General features: G+C 37.1%; 1 long non-coding RNA gene across 2 annotated transcripts; it reads right to left on the bottom strand.

The window, feature by feature from the left end:
* Positions 1-1523: 1523 nt before the first annotated feature.
* On the bottom strand, positions 1524-13643 carry LOC143856324 (uncharacterized). 2 transcript variants are annotated; one of them, XR_013238162.1, is made up of 5 exons: positions 13194-13643; positions 12527-12581; positions 8984-9048; positions 8603-8895; positions 1524-2407 (listed from the first exon to the last, which is right to left on the bottom strand). It is a non-coding gene; the product is annotated as an uncharacterized LOC143856324 (long non-coding RNA). The 2 variants fall into 2 exon arrangements; XR_013238161.1 differs by lacking the exon at positions 1524-2407 and having other exon boundaries at positions 8412-8895.
* Between the last annotated feature and the right edge of the window lie 1645 nt (positions 13644-15288).

Raw genomic sequence — 15288 nt, 5'->3', positions numbered from 1 at the left:
AGTCAAATTATTCTTCAGATCTTACTTTCCACGTCATGATCACGATCCATTTTAATTCGGACCGTCCATCAAAGTGTCCTATTATGTCCCACTAAGCTAAGTAAACAATTAATTTTACTTATAAAAAAAAGAGTTAGAATGGCAGTCCACTATTAGTGTGTCTCTGTATTTTCTTCAACTAAATTAAAAATTTATCTATGTTTAATCTATGCGTAAAATAATCCTTGTAAACAATAAAACTAATCAAAATTACCTACACGAATATAATGTATAACTATTATCAAAGAATAAATTACCCTAAAACCCCTCTCTCTTTTCCTTCGTGAAAGTATGAAATGAGAAATGAATGAAATCGCACTCCCATCCAATTCATTAAGTGATAATAGAGGTTTTGACCAAAATACCCTTCATAGAACGGTTAGCATTAACAAAATTTGGACGGTATTTTTGCAAAACATTTCGGATCGTGACTACCCAATGGGCATCTGTGGAGTGCCCATAACGAATCCGAAATTTTTCGGATCCCATATTTGATGATCCGAAATAAGCCCATGGATCCTATTCATATGTTTAGATCTCGTTCATTAACGTTCGGATTCGAACGATCCATCGGACTGTCTGGATCCATTGACACCCCTAGTTCTTTAGGAATCTATTATAATATAGCAAGATGGGGGTTTCACTGTTCACGCCCACGTGGACAGTCCCCCCATCCCGTTTGAGATCTACGTGGCACTTATGAACGAAACGTAAATACACTTTGTACTACAAAACATAAACTCCCTAAAACTTAGCATAAAATCAGTATTCCAGCTACGGTTTCCTATTCTCATACAAAGTTGTTTCCCTATTTGGGCAACTACTCTTTGTTCCTGCAAAATTCGATCGGCAAAATTCGATCGAAACAAGGAAGTAGGATACTCGGCTAAAAAACAGTGACCTTCTACTTATTCTCTTTGTAATGGTAGGAAAGATCAAAAGTATTCTCCATCTAGACCGTAGAATACATAATAAGGAAGATTTTTTAGCAAAATAATAGGCACAAAAGGTGCAATATTACGTTCCGTGAAGTCTCTTTCCAAAAAGAAAACAACCTCTCTTCTCTCTATTTTCTCTGGACTTCTCCTTATAAAAGCACAGGCAGCAGAATATACACCCAAAAAAATTATGTAGTGTATGAAGTTTCGAGTTTTCCTTGTTTTTGCCTTGTTAGCCTATGCTTTTCTGTATTTTGATTTGATTGTTTTGTGTGGCATAAGAGAATTTGTATTTGCAAGAGCAAAAGCTACTTTTGCAAGAGCTTTGGCTTCAAATCAGAGGTGACCGAGTGTGGGCAAGAATGCGAATGATTAAAGAAGATTTGCATAGTTCCCTACTCTTTTATATACTTACCGTTCTATCATAAAGGAAAATAGGGAAGAAAATGATAGAAAAATAGAAAGATTGAGTTAATTCGAGGAAACTCGGGCCTCCAATGAGCTAATTCGAGGAAACTCGACCTCCAATATGCAAATTGCACTTAATTTGATTATTCATTGCTCTAAAAGTCATACGGCATCTACATTATATTGAAATTAGGGAAAGCAAAATATGGAAATAGAAATCAGCAGAATATAAAAAGGAAATAAGGAAATCCTACTCTAATATGGAAATAACTTAAATAAAGAAAACAATCTAAATTAGCAAAATAGGAAAAAGAAAAATTGATTCTAACATTCGCCCGCCCTTAATTTTAACCTTGTCCCCAAGGTTGAAGATTGATCTTGTGCAAGACTTGCCAAATCTCTTCTCTCTTTTCATTTTCTTTTTTCTTGCTCCGTCCTTCTTATCTTTTCTTTGTCTTGTAATTAGTCACCATCATCAAGGGTTGAGGCCACAACAATTGCAAACCAATCTCATCATGCGGTTCATGAAAGCTTCTGTGCCGTTGGAAAGGTTGAGAGGCATTGCAAAAATTTTGGCATCGACGTTGTTGGACTCGAGAATGTTGATAATTATTAACCCCTTTCTTTTGTGGCTTTTTTGCCTTTTCTTTGATCTGATTTCTTTCTCTCTTTTTTATGTTGCGTCTTTTCCTTTTTATTGGGTAAGCCTTCTCGATGGTGCTCGCGCTGAACTCTTCACTTAGAGGCTCTCCTAACTTCATGCCAGGTGCTGGTGCCATCACCTGAGGAAGATTGAGATTTTGAAAAAAGAAATTCTCTAAACATTTTCATTATTTTCTCTTCGAAAGCTTGGAATCTCAAATTGAACTTCACTTTCAAGACTTGTTCTTCTAATGACGAACTATTCTTGTTCCCGGCAGCCATGGAATAAGCCTTCGAATCTCTGATACCAAGCTCGTTCTTTCGAAGGCGCGTCAGAGGCATCCATCAGGAAAGTGCCCTGGTACCAACTTGATAGAACACTGTTATCATAAAGGGAAACAGGGAAGAAGGTGTTAGAAAAAGAGAAAGATTGAGTTAATTCGAGGAAACTCAGGCCTCCAATGAGCTAATTCGAGGAAACTCGACCTCCAATATGCAAATTGCACTTAATTTGATTATTCATTGCTCAAAAAGCCATACGGCATCTACATTATATAGAAATTAGGGAAAGTAAAATATGGAAATAGAAATCAGCAGAATATAAAAAAGGAAATAAGGAAATTCTACTCTAATATGGAAATAACTTAATTAAAGAAAACAATCTAAATTAGCAAAATAGGAAAAAGGAAAACTGATTCTAACATACTCGGTTTCCATAGTAGGACCCTTATTATTTTGTAAGGATTTTGCCACAAGAAGGTAGTCCATAAAACGGACTCTGCCTTTCGCTCAAATAGTTGATTTCAAGGGCCACAAAGAGTTAAGATTTCATGGACCACAAAGAGTTTGATCTATCATCGTTTGTCCATCATGATTACATGATGCCACCCCATTGATTAAGCCTTGATCAAGAAATTGTGCGGTGACATTTGCTTAAAGGCTTCCCAAGAAAATTTGAAAGTTGTTCTATTTTTTGTGGATTAGATTTTTTTTCGTTCCAGTTTTGTTTTGCGTATAACACTGAGAAGCAACACCATCAAAAACATTGTGAATACATTGTGCTATTGTGAAGTGAGGAATGGAATCCATCAAAAAAAAATTTGGTACTGGCTAAGCATAGTAGTTCATTGACTTTCTTTGTTTTCTGTTCTGGTTTTATTTTCCTCTAATTTGGTCATAATCCATAGTTTCTATTTTCAGTGATATCATTTGTTTATGCGAAGTATTTCTGGGTGTTGTCATGATCATGCCAGCCTACGCTTCGATGAAATGCCTGATAGATAAGTAATATCCGGGCATATCTCCATCAATGTTTTTTTTTTTTTTGTATTGGTCATTAAGTTCATTGAATTTCTTTGTTATCTATTTTGATTTTAGTTTGTGACTTTGTTCTCTATTGACATGATTATATTGCAGAATCTGATACAATTATTTATGTAGGCCTACCTCCCTACTTGGTGGGGGTTCCTACTCAATTTCTCCACCTGTCAAGAATTCAAGATAAGAAAATGGTGAAAACATATACATTGAATGACTGGTACTAAATTTTAGGAACATATGGCTGGATCAACGTTTTTTCATTTTATGGGTCTAACTTGAAGTTGTTATGTCAGTTAACCTCTGCAAATGCCAAGTTCAGGAGGAGAAATCAGCTATTTGTAGGTGCAATACGACAAGGTACATGTTTCAACGTTGGATTATTCTATTTTTTGTTTCTTTATTCCTAATTGGTGGGGGATTATACTGTTTTTGGTTTCTTTATTCCCAGTGGGTGGCTACTGTCACTTCTATTTACACATTTTTCTATTTAGCTATCTACAAATTGAGAAATACGGATTCATACATTATTTAATGTACATATCTATTGATAATAGATTGTACGAGCATTGTTGGGTTAAAAAAGCATCTATGATACATACATATACTACCATATTCCTCTCATCCATACTTAGTTGCATCCAGACCGATTGGGGATATCTACAAACAGAGAGATACATACATGTACTACCATATCTCTCATGCATACTTAGTTGCATCCAAACAAGGAATAATCTTAATAGATGCCCTTTTTCTTCCTCTGCCATTCGTTTATTGTCATGTTAGTCTTTCTTTCTTCATACTCCACTTCTTTCTTCATTTCTTCTCTTTCTGATGCATACATATATTCATTTGCAATTGTGCCGAGTTTATTGGAAAACTGATAATGTATTTTCTTGGAAGCAGCTCTTCTTCCATGATACGTTATGTGGGGAAGAGGAAGCCCTTCTTCCACCAGCTCCACATCTTTATCTTCTTCCGTGTCTCCTTTCACAGTCCTTTTATTTATCCACCCCAACTGCCCCATTATTAAACTAATAACAAATACAAAAGAAGAAAGCAAAGAAATTGGGAACAGAGACCTCGATATAATGGAGAAGATTTACGGGCATTGCCGATAACTTTGTCAGATGACAAATGTCTCTTGCTAAGCTGTTTTTTTCCATCCCAAGTATTGGGGGGTGAAACCTACTTATATTTTAGAGGAATGCTTGGCTGAAGAGAGCCCTTGCAAAAATGTAAAAGTCGGCTATTGGATGCAGGGTTAGGCTCCCCCATTGGCTGCACGTCACTTTAAATTTAAAAGTCGACAAGTGTTAAATGCACTTTGTGATGTGCAAACAATGTAAGAGCCCTTTCATCTCACGTTTGCAAGGGCTCGCTTCATTCTACCATTCCTTTTTACCTCATATGGTTTTCTTGATGAATGTATGCTCTTCTTAGTGAGTTGCTCTGTTTTTTTCCGTTGCTTCTTTTTAATTGCAGCTGTTCGGGAGCTGAAACCCACACATTGCATATAGTTTTCCTAATAAATGTATATTCCTCCTCTTGGTAAGGTACTATTTTTTGTTCGTTTCCCCTTCTTTGTAATTGCAGGTACTGTTGTCTGAAACCCCACTTCTTTGGCAATGGGATAAGGAGAGCTTATGATGCTTAGGTTTCAATACCACCCAACATGAATTCAGCCAAGCTCTCACCAGCACAATTCAGATTCTTGGGCACGTGTATATGTGTTTTCATATGTCTGTTTTGACAAACTTGGCGCGGTCTCTATATAACCATTTCTATTATGAATCGCACCATTTCTATTCGTCTCCAAAACACATTCATAGTACCTTCCCATAAATGTTCAACGTCTCCCATAGATATTGAATGCATTCATAGTAACTTCCTCAACTTGATTCATCTCGATTTCCATATTACCCCCACCATAAACATGGCCACTTGACGGCTTTGAAGGTTTAAAAAAAAGTAGGATCTCGGTTCATGAAGGTGAGGTGCAGCCGACAATCGACGGGTTTTTGGAATTAGCTCGCCCTATTTGTAAGTAGTCCTAATCTGGGATGGTTATATAGTTTTGTGTATTTGAATTGGTTGGGCTATCTTGAAACTTATTATTTCTATAATAAGCCAGAGTCCCATAAATTTCAAGAATTTTCAATGCCTCCTCCAAATCTAGAGAAATACACTGGTATATGTTGTAATGTCATTAACTGACATTATATTAGGCTTTCTTTCTTTCTAATTTGATATATTAGTTTTCGTGCAGATCTTGAATTTTTTCCCTTTTTTGTTCATGATACGATATGAAGTATCTCTTCAGCAATAATCTACCAGTTACTATTTAATTCTCTAATAATATCTAGTAGTTACTATTTAATAATTATTTATTATTTAGTAAGAATCTTTATTGTTATTAGCTATTTCTTTATTTAGCTTTATTAGGATTCTCTTTTAGAAGGAAAGTGTTGTAGAAGAGATCTCTTATTAAGCATGTAATTGTCATTTTCAAGATATCAATGAAAAAGTGTCTTCTTTTTCCCCTATTCTTTTCTTGTTCTTGAGGATATCTCTCCGGAAGTGAGATTAATTAAGTCTCTCTTCCAAGCGCCGTATTAAGTGATATCAGAGCCGACGATCTTCGGCTTGCGTATCAATAATTATGGCAGATGGAACCAGATTTAAACAAATTGAGGCGGAATTGAAACTCCATTCTACTGCAATTTCTAAGTTGCAAGAATCCGCCTCTCATCATTCGGAAGAGCTTACGAAGTTGCAGGATGTTGTTGCTCGAATAGAGGCTTCGACTACAAGTCAGTTTACAAAAAATTTACGACGCTTGGGAGCGACAACCATTGGTAATGTGCCCGCTTATTCGGAAACTGAAGGTAATATTGTCGATCGAAGTGAGATCGTTGTTCCACTAATCACAGCCCCTCCTTCGGGTACATTCCAACCCCGCTATGCAAAGATCGATTTTCCTAAATTTGCAGACAATGATCCAAAGGGTTAGGTTTATCGTTGTGACAAATTTTTTGGGGTTAATGAAATTGATACAGAGCAAAGGGTGGCTCTAGCCTCGATTCACTTAGAAGGAAAAGCCGTTCAATGGCTTCAATGGTTTGAGCACACTCATGGAATTGTTTCTTGGTCGGTCTTCAAAAAGGCTATTTGTCAGCGTTTTGGGCCAAGAGTGAGCGAAGATCCCATTGCGGATATTATAAGGCTTCGACTGGGACGGTTGCAGCATATCAAGAGCGTTTTGAAAAAATTTCCAGTAAAACTAAAGATCTTCTTGATCAATGGAGGAACAATATCACCATTTTTGTTCAATAAGATACCAAAGTGGATGATTGACTCATTCCATACTAGAAATAATCGCAGGAAATCCTGGTCAATTTTTTATAAGTGCATTCATTGCGGGACTTAAGGATGAGATTCAACCAGGTGTACAAAAGCTCAAGCCTACAACTCTTGATCAAGCTATTGAGTTGGCTAGGTTAGAGGAGGAATCGATTGGTGCTATTAACCATCGTCCGCGACCCCTTCCTAAACTTGCTCTATTGCCTTCATCGCCAGGTTCGAAACCTCAATTTGATGGTAACAATAGCCTTCCTCCCATCAAACACTTCAACGAAAAACAAATGATGGAACACCGAGAAAAAGGCCTCTACTACAACTATGATGAGAAGTTTGTACCGGGACACCGTTGTAAGCGACCTATTAGAAGGTTATGATAACGAGGTTGAGGCAGGAATGGAAGATACTGATCTTTCTCCTGAAGAAGTTTCAACTGCAGATTTACAGATATCTGTGTTCGCACTCACAATCTCGCCGTCATTCCCAACTATGTGTATTAAGGGGTTTGTAAAAAAAATGCCGATTATGATCCTTGTGGATTCCGGGAGCACACATAACTTCTTAGACCCACGAATGGCGAAATGATCTGGTTGTTTCACGCAGAAAACAAATTCCTTGTCGGTGACCGCTGTGGATGGTACTCGACTTTTTAGTACAGGGATTTGTCGTGAATTTCAGTGGACGATGCGTGGGAATAATTTTTGTGTTGAGGCAGGTACAATGGTTGACAACATTAGGCCTAGTAACGTGGGATTTTGCAAATTTACTAATGGAGTTTTCTCGTGATGGCAATTTGTTTTACGGGGTTCCACTTCAGGTGATGTTCAAGCAATGGACTCTCAACAGATGAGCATGGTTATGCAGAAATCTAAGCAAGGAATGATGCCACATGAGGACACTGGCGTGACTTTCAGCAACAATTTCCAAATTTTAGACCTTGAGGACATGGTCATTTTGAAGGAGAAGGGAATTGATATGATCTGAAGAGATCTTCTGCAATAATCTACTAGTTACTATTTAATTTTCTAATAATATCTATTAGTTATTTAATAATTATTTAATATTTAGAGATTTAGTAAGAATCTTTATTGTTATTAGCTATTTCTTTAATTAGCTTTATTAGGATTCTCTTTTAGTAGGGAAGTGTTGTAGAAGAGTTCTCTTATTAAGCATGTAATTGTCATTTTCAAGAATCAATGAAAAAGTGTCTTTTCTTCCCCTATTCTTTTCTTGTGCCAAGTATATTAGGTGGATTCGGATCATTCGATCTGCTGGAAGGATAGAAAATGGGAGAGAGAGAGAGAGAGAGAGAGAGAAAGTCGTGTGAGGAATTGTTTTTAAGTTACACCTATTTCCTTAGGTGAACTCAGATCTAGCTGATCTAACGTGTAATCGGGGTCTTTAAGTCGTGACGGGCACAAAATTGTCATTTTTGGGAACTCCAAACTGGGATATATAGTTTTCTAAGGAAATTTTAGACTGAAAAGAAAATGAAAGATTTTATTTTATGTAAAGTTCATGTCTGAGTTATCCGATATACACACAAAATGGACACCTTAAAAAATGTAAATTATAAATAAAATACATGAAACATATTCGCAGTCCACGATCAATGATGAAGTTTTTACAAAATCATGCTGAGGAAATTATTATGTTTCCTTAAATGACATGGACTATCAAAAGCACAATTTAAAGTGCAATCCTCAGTGAAGGGTTAAAGGATTAGATATAATCCTTGATGTTCAAAACATAGAGAATGGAATTGGTATGAATTATTATCATGGGTGTCGGGCAACATTTGATATAAGAATTTATTCATAAGCCTGAATACATAGACGGAAGAGAATATTCTATAACTCGTGACAATAATAAACCCAAAATAGCCTTACTTCAAATACCTTCATAACCCGTATAGGAAGAGGAATGCCACTATCCGACCTTTTGGAGCTTCAAATCCATATCCATCAAGCCAATTAAACCCCGATTCCATACCCCTGCCATTACAACATAAACCCGTATGTTGCTCTTCTTCCCCTCTTTTTATAAATAGAGTTGGACAAATGCCTTGATTTCTATCGTCGCATGCCATTCAATTAAACAAAGAGTTCGCCTCCACCAAGTACCTCCTCTGCCCCTAATAAGGGGTGCAGGTCCGGCCGATTCGTTGGCATCAACTATCGAGGGGCAGCAGCTATGCGAATAAGCAGATCAAGCATGTGGAACCAAAAAACACAAATAATGACAAAGGAATGTCATAAACATAGACGAAAGGAAAGTACCTAGATTAGATTGGCAAAAATACCAACGTAAGAAGCGCAAGATCCCCATGCATATCAATGGTGGTCTGTACAACATAATTTTTTGGAATTTTAATAAAAAAAAAAAATTCTATAACTCTGTTTAATACTATCCAAAATCAAACTTCGACGCCAATAAAACTAAATGATGTGTAATTTTCAAACACTAAGAAATTGCACTAAATAGAGTGGAATAAACCCACCAACAAAATCTATAAGAGGAGTTTGTATATGATCCCCATGGATATGAATGAGAAATTGCTCAAGATCCCCATGGATATCAATGAGAAATCTACCAAAATAACTACATCAATCAGTTTGTGTCTTGAGTGTTCAGTTTGTGAAATTGTATGGTAGCCACCACCAAACATCCATGATTATAAATAAAGATAAAATATTTTATTCTTCTAATACCATGAATATATCTTAAAAAAACAATCAAACACTCACCTTTTCTTTGTTTCCCGTGCAAGTTGTTTTCTTACTCATAAGATTGTTCAACGGAAGAACGGGTCCTTGGAGAGAGAAAGAGAGGGAGTCAAAATAGGATTAAGAGAGAGAGTGTGTGTGTGTGAGTTTCCTATTTTATATGGGAAAGAGCAAAAAGTGAAAACATCGCTCGATCTCGAAGTGTAGGCTCTTCAAGGCCCACCACTCTAGCTTCCTCTGCAATGAACTAATACGGCGCTTGGAAGAGACTTAATTAATCTCACGTCCGGGGAGATATTCTTAAGAACAAGAAAAGAATAGGGGAAGAAGAAGACACTTTTTTCATTGATATCTTGAAAATGACAATTACATGCTTAATAAGAGGAGTTTGTATATGATCCCCGACCGTGAGATTCACAAGGGCTAGGTGGCTACTTTGACGGTCGGCCACCATATAATTTCTCTAATAAGAGATCTCTTCTACAGCACTTTCCTACTAAAAGAGAATCCTAATAAAGCTAATTAAAGACATAGCTAATAACAATAAAGATTCGTACTAAATCTCTAAATATTAAAGGAAACCCCCTTTTTGCTCACTTTTAATTCATTCCTTCGTAGGACTTTTAATAAGTCGTACATAATATGGATACATTTAAAATGAAAGAAATGGTGAAAATGACCATAACAAATGGCAATTCCAAGTGCTATATATTTAGAATATATAAAGGAATATTTCTTTTTGTAATGATTGCAATTATATTTTACTCTTTTTTGTTATGTGTCAATCTAAAATTCCCCCATCTAGTGTTAGATCTACGTGGCATCTTCAATAAAAAACGGAAAAAAAAAAAAAAAAAAAAAAACTAATTTGGGGATACATATAATGACGTGGCAGAAGGAAACGGGAAGGAAAAGAAACTGCTAAGAAAGCAGTAAGAGTGCGCATTCAGTTGCCAGGAAACGGAAAAGAAACAGTATAGAAACAAGGAATGTGCATTCAGTTGCCAGGGAAACGGAAAAGAAACATCACAGAATATGTTTTTTACCACATAGGATTCCATTTTAGGTAGAAATGTTAAAAGAAGGGGTGGAAATATCATTTTCTATGAGAAATTATACGAAGTTAATTTGTATTTTTTCAGGTAAAAATATGGGCAAGCAAACATTAATAATTAAGAAATCAAGGTACTTATTGGGAACAAAAAGGCCATGTTTGGAAACGTTGAAAAAATATTCCATGGAATATTTGTGGGGTCAGTTGTGAGAAGAGCCGGAGAGGGAGAAACTTGAGAAGGTGGGTTAAATCCCAGGCCTACTACATGTTTCTAGTACATGTTTTTTTTACACAAGCTCCTACAGAAAAAATATACAAAGCCAAATGCCTACTACATGTTTCTACACAAGCTCCTACAAAAAAAAAAAAGTTCCATATAAAACACTATCATTCTTTACACGGTGGATATCAAGGACGGAACTTCAACATCTCCACAATATTTGATCCTCGTCTGATGATGTGCTGAACCATATAACTAACATAGTCTATACACCATGCCATCACCTATAATTAAAAATGATGTATGTGCACAATAACTGAAACACCCATCTTGGAGAATGTGCATTCAGTTGCCAGGGAAACAGAAAAGAAACATCACAGAATATGTTCTTTACCACATATTAAGCAAGTTATGCCCCCTAAGCCTACCAAATAGTCCACTAATACAAAAAAATACTCAAAAAAACTTAAGAAGCAGATTTTAAAAGCAATATAATGGAACCAACAAGAAAGAGGGAAACCAATGGTAACACCCTCTGTGGCACCACCTCTGCCCTTTCATTTCGCAACTCCTCTACCTCCTCAACCCTTTCGCTGCTCTGATACCTGGCTCTCTCCAAATATGCGTCTAGCTGTGACTGAGCCTCCGCCAACGTCCCAAATGTCAGCCCTTGTTAATGCATCCGCTAACACTCTCGAGTCGGAAGCCGAACCCTCCCATCCGGCTAGGATATACGTGAATTTTAAGTCAAAGTCACAGGCCGCCAAAACATTTTGAGCTATAAAATGCTTACGACAAAAGTAGGCAAGTTTGTCTTCAATACGTACTTTAGCACGTATGTATGTCCCGTCTATTGCACCGATGCAATCCTTGAAATATGGCATCTACCTTGGATTCCCCTCAATTTGCGATGGTGTCTCACCTGTCGGTGGTTTGATGAAGAAATCTTGCATACCCAAAATTACCTTTAGTACTTTGTTGAAATACGTCGAAACAGTTGCCCCTGAACGTCTAGCACATGCTCTAATAGTCCTAACCCTCTGATTATGTGCCACAATATGCAAGAAGATAGCAACTTGCTCCTCCACCTTACAATGGATTGTATCTTGTAGGGTTCCCGCCCGTTTAAATATTTCAACAAATTGACGAAAGCAGCTGACGTTCATCCGTAGCAAGTTATGACAATGTTAATCTGAATCGATGACAAAAGAAATGAACGTACGACGCGTTAAGTAATTGCTTTCATAGGGAGCTCTGAGAAGATACTTTTCATAGTACTCTTTCCAAAGTACTAACATAGCAGCAGCACCAGTCATTAGTAGTGAGACTGCTTGCCCAACTAGCTCATTCCTACGCTTCAACTCATCTCTTCACATCGACTCTTTCTTCCTCCTCCTTGTACGATGACGAGGCATCTTACTCTAAAGAAGAACTCAATAACTCAATGAAAAATACAACACAATCACAAATAAAGCATCTTAAACAAAATAAAAAAAACAATCAACATAATTACAAACAACACAATCAGAAAAAACACTTCCATCCATAAACCATCAATCCACCCATACACACTCCCTCCATAAACCATCCAACCATGCATATAATATCCCTCCACAAACCATCCATCCTTAAACAACAACTCCATAAACCATCCATCAATAATCCATTCATCTATAAACAACCCCTCCATAAACCATCCATCCATAACCCATCCATCCATAAACAACTCCTCCATAAACCATCCATCCATCCAAGCACATCCAAACAACATAAGCACATCTACCTGAATAGGAAAAATAAAATAACTGGGAGTGTTGATTACCTTGAAAATGATGGAATAGTTCTTGGAAATGAAAATGAAATGAGAGGGTGACCACCTGCAAAATGAAGGAAAGCAAACCAGAGATTAAACAGCAGTATTGGGCATCACAGACAAACAATCAACAAGTATGAGAATCTTGGTTTATTGGATCACAAACATTTTGCTCACAGACAATAAATCAGATCCAATAAACTCAAATGCCTAAATCCGAACCCTTAAATCCAAGCCAATGAACTGAAATGGAGAAAATAAAAAAAGAGGGTTTCCTACACTATTGGAACACAGAATAAGGGCTTCAAAAAGAGGGTTTCAAACATAGATCCAACATCAGTAAAAGAAATGGCAATAAAGAGGGTTTCCAACAAAGAAAATGCCAAAAAAAGGGTTTAAATCATAGATCGAACCCAAAAACAAGGGTTTCCAACACAAATATGAAAAACAAATGGCAAAAAAGAGGGTTTCCAGCAAAAAAGAGGCTGTCGAACAAAAAAAAATGGTCAAATATATGGTTTACAACACAGATCAAACCATAAAACTAAGGTTTCCAACAAAAAAATGAAAAAAATGAGGGTTTCCAGGATAGAAGAAGAAAAGACACATTTATACGACCAAAAAATTAAAAAAAAAATAGAAAGAGAGGGAAAGAGGATAGAGGGAGGAGACTTACTGTTGATTTTTGAGGAGTTGCGAGGAGTACAGTAGGAAGAAGACGAAGTTGGGAGGTTTTCTCCGTGGGTTTTCTTAAAACACCGCACCTCCTCTTTTTCCTCTGTTTTTCCGAGGCTCAAATCCGACTAACACACTCGGATTTCAAATGACGGAAACGGATAACCCACGTCGGATAAGTCGGAAACCACGTCACATTCGCGCTTTCCGTCTCCGTGCAACAAACGGTGATTTTAAGCTATTTTCCGCAGATTCGGGGTTAAAATCCGTTTCCTTTTCTGCAAAAACTGGGCAACTGAACAGGCCTTAAGAGAAAAACAAAAAAAAGGAAAGTGATTTTCTCCAAGGAGTCTATCAAAACGTCTTCCCCAAACCAAACCCAAGGAAATGCCCTTTTTGAATCCCTTCCTTCGCCATCTTTTGTTATTATCCTATCTTATCCAGAAAGAGAAACAAAAAAAGTTGTGGAAGTTCTCGGAAATAGGGTAAATGGGGCCACCATTTACACATATGTTTTGATGGGGTGGGGCCCACCATCTCCACCCAAACCAATGCATCCATAGTGCTCAGCCTTTACACCTCATGTTTTGATTGGTGCATGGGGGCCACCATTTCCACCAAAACCCATTCATAGTGTGGGGACCACCATTTTACACCTCAGGTTTTGCTGGATGGGTTCTACCATCTCCACCTAAACCTATGCATAGAGTGAGGCCTAATATTTTACACCTTATGTTTCGATGAAGTGGGGCCCACAATTCTTTTCTCATGCATAGCATGGCCCACGAATGGTAGTATCATTATAAAGTAGGGCATTTTGACCCACCATAAATACATAGATGTTATGGAATTTCATGCTTTCATTTGCAAAATCGACACCTAATTAGAGTACACTTCTTCAAAACAAGGTTATCAAAGGCTCCCCTTAAGAAAGAAACTTTAAGGTGTTAACGCTTTTGCAAAGCAGGGTTTGATTTTAGGGTTTTGATTAGGAGTTGAGAAATAGAGTTCTATAAAAAGGGAGTTTTGAAGGTTTTGCAAGGATGATTTGGCGAGTAATTTATTTGGGGGCAAAGAAGAGAAAAGTCGTTAATGGAGAAACATGTGTGGCTTTCTCAACGTCTCAGTCCTTTTTTCCTTTTCTTAAACGAAATTCGATATGTTGTGCACCATTCTTATCACAAGTTGGATTTTGATGGCTAGCTGATTGTGAGTCTAATATGACCCAAATTTACATTTAATTTTGAGTCCAATAATCAGTTTTGGACTCGCAATCTGTTCTCAAGTTTACCTGTTGTTGGATCCTAGACTCCCCAACAGATCGTCTGAGCTTGAACAGCGGATTGGGGACACCGAGTGTAAGACTTGAGGAAATTTTCAATATGGATCAACTCCGATAGGATCCAAGCAGATTGTGACATGAACTTATGTGGTTCGGATCCAAATCTGGCCCATTGAAACCCCTAGGCTGGGATGTGTTCTGCAATGAAATGTCACTAGGGCCAGCTTGGGAACTTGGAAATTTTGGTACGTGTGTTCTAATCAATGGAGGCAATGAAACACCATAAGAGTCGAATATCATTTCATGGTTAGTCCAATTGCGTCTGAGGGCCCTTGTAGACCACAATTTCCAAGTTCACGATGGGACCCCCTCCATTTTTACGTTTCGAAGATGGCCCCACGAATGATTAAGACCCTGTCTATTTCAGATTTTGACAATCAATTGTGAGTCCAAAATTGATTATTGGACTCAAAATTAACTAATTAAGGCCCATTCGTTTAAGATTATGACAATAGTTTGTGAGTGCCAAACCGATTATTAAACTCAAAATTATGTTTAAATTCGAGTCCAATAATTGGTTTGGCACTTAAAATCAGCTGTAATAATCTTAAACGAACAGGCCTAAGCTCATTCATTTTAGACTCTGTTCGTTTTTAAAATATGACAACCGATTGTGAGTACCAAACTAATTATTTGACTCAAAATTACGTTTAAATTTGAGTCTAATAATCGGCTTAGCATTCATAATTGATTGTCATAATCTTAAACTAACAGGGGTTTAGATTTTGCAAACCGATTGGGAGTCCAAAACAAA

This window comes from Tasmannia lanceolata, unplaced genomic scaffold (assembly GCF_043159265.1).
Source record: "Tasmannia lanceolata isolate RefF3 unplaced genomic scaffold, GAP_Taslan_0.1 ptg000023l, whole genome shotgun sequence".
Lineage (NCBI taxonomy): Eukaryota > Viridiplantae > Streptophyta > Magnoliopsida > Canellales > Winteraceae > Tasmannia > Tasmannia lanceolata.
Note: the sequence above shows the minus strand (reverse complement) of the source record. Positions and strands in the feature narration are given on the sequence as shown.